This window comes from Penaeus chinensis, chromosome 36 (assembly GCF_019202785.1).
Source record: "Penaeus chinensis breed Huanghai No. 1 chromosome 36, ASM1920278v2, whole genome shotgun sequence".
NCBI classification, from domain to species: domain Eukaryota; kingdom Metazoa; phylum Arthropoda; class Malacostraca; order Decapoda; family Penaeidae; genus Penaeus; species Penaeus chinensis.
Window position 1 is genome coordinate 10525196 of NC_061854.1, and position 2500 is coordinate 10527695.

The window sequence follows — 2500 nt, forward strand, 5'->3', positions numbered from 1 at the left end:
GCACCAGGTGACACTGTTACATGGGGTTGCCAAGAACCTAGCAACTAGCTTAATAATTATGTCAGATGGCGCCTTTTTAATAAGTGCTCAATATCTGACCAGTAGAATTCAGTTTAAAGTAACTATGTAAAAGAAATTCATGAGATGATAGTCAAGTTTTGCAACCCCAGGACATTTGCATTTAAAGTGGTCATAGTTTAAGACAGGATATAACCTTTGTCAAATATCAGATGTGTTGTTTAAAATTATTATTTAAATGACTGGTTAAGTGGCATTATACATGTAGCTGTGTCATTTCTAAGATACCAACATTTCAGCTTGGCTTACCTCTCCTTACCTCACCACTCTTCTTCTATTCCTTATTCTCATATTCTTAAAATAATTTTCTTAGAACATAGTTGAACTGATTATATTTTCCCATTTTTATTCTTGAAAATGCTTACCATAATTGCCATAGCTGTTATTCATAACATTGTTATTGTCAATATTATTGCCTTCAGTATTTCGTGCTTATAGTTACATACATAAAATTGTCAGTTTACAATATTACCACTTAAATGTGAAGTACAGAGGGATACAGTCGAATTCTAATATCAGGTTGCCTTACACTTCACCGTAGATTTCAGAAATTAACATACTCGTAATGGTGTTCCTACAGATCACGAAGTCTCGCGGAGGATTTAATACCTGCTACCTTTCCTGTTTTAAGCTCTCGTCGATCTTCTTGAGAGATCGAGGGGATATTCAGCTGATTAAGCACATAACGATACGAAGTGTAGTTTGATTCAGTCGCACAATACAAAGCTTTTTTGTCATCTTCTTTTCTATTTTTTTCAGTTTGTACAGATGCTTGAGTGCTGCTGCATAATCACAGAGGTCGTATGAAGGTCGCCAAAATGTATTAAATAATTTAGGATGCACTAAGTGCATTTCGTTTAGATAACATATGAAACTTTTCCCTGCACTTCGAAAATATTTTTGGGTGTTCGTGAAACATTTCAGGTAACCAGTGCTAACAGGTTCACTTCCGAGGTGCGACTCAGGGGGTCGTTATCTGTTTGCACAGTCGGTAGTTTGATTTTTATTTCCGTGCTTATCTTACGACGTTCTGCTCGATGAAGCCCATTCTGACACATGGCTGAGGGAATCCTGTAACAAGGTGTTACTTTGTGTGCGAGTGCTATGTCATACTCAATTAATTGTACAATTTCACATGTGGAATGTTATCCTCATTAACTATCATCAGGTATATTAATAGGTCGAGGACAGCTCAACTTCGTCTGATATTTAGTAATTTATTTGATTGGGTTCTCTGGAAGCGGATGTCGACAATGTAAGAGGAGATCCATTACTATTGGGGTTCGTGAAATCCCAGGAATTTTCTTGATTAGGGTGGTGTGATCGAAGAGGTCGAATACCTTCCGCTGATCGAAGATAATTATTGTCACCTCGAGAATCGAGAAACATGAATAAGAATAAAATGCAAAGACAGTATGATATGAAAGCTTATGGTAATACCATGAGTTGGTAAAATATTTATACATGTATAGTACAGAAAATATTACAAGTACTTTACTGGTATGGGTGCGTATATTACTACGAGTATTACGTTATAATTGTTCATAAATTAAAATATAAGGATTTCTTTGAGGAAGGCAATGAAAACGTAAGTAGTGTAGGTAAAGTTATCAGTCTCGTGACCTCCAAGTGTGGTGTGTCAGCTGCTAGTTCCCATGCCTGACTTCCACTTCATGTATTTTCACTAATTCGCTTTTGAAATATTCAGTAATTGAAAATATTTATTCTCTTACATACATCATAATCTTCTCTAACCTTCATTTTATGCTGATATACTTTATATCTGAAAGCGAGACGCGATTCATTACCAGAAACATATTTATACACACAAATCAATGAACAATAATAAATTAAGAAACAATAATTCATGAATCAATCAGACAATAAGCATTTCTCCCTGAATGAAAGCAAAATAAAGATGTTATCTGATTGGGCGACCTTAACATTTCCCCAGACTCAATCATCAATCATTGACGGGGCGCGTTTCCGTATCCAGCCTTCGAGCCACGAAGGCCCTTCAATGACGAGCCACCAGCATGGTCCTCGGCCCTTCTCTAACTCTAGTGATAGGTCTGGTCAATCTGCCCAAGCCACAATTTTCTAGGACGCCCCACGGGTCTTTTCAACCCAGGATTGTGGGCAGGATCATCTCCTTGGAGTCCGAATAGCCTGAGTTGGAGATCCCGGGCTCCTATGCTGGTCTGACAATTACCATTGGTTGGAAACATGGCCCTGCCAATTGTACCTCATCATCCAGTAAATGTGTGTTTGTTGCACTGCCTACAATGCCCACACTGCTATTTGCTTGTTTCGAAGGTTCCCTTCTCATACTGCAAACCTCGTGGGGGGGAAGGGCTCGACGCTCAATTCGCCGAGGGGCACATATCGTCGCTAGGAGGGGTGTGTCTTCATTATTAATATG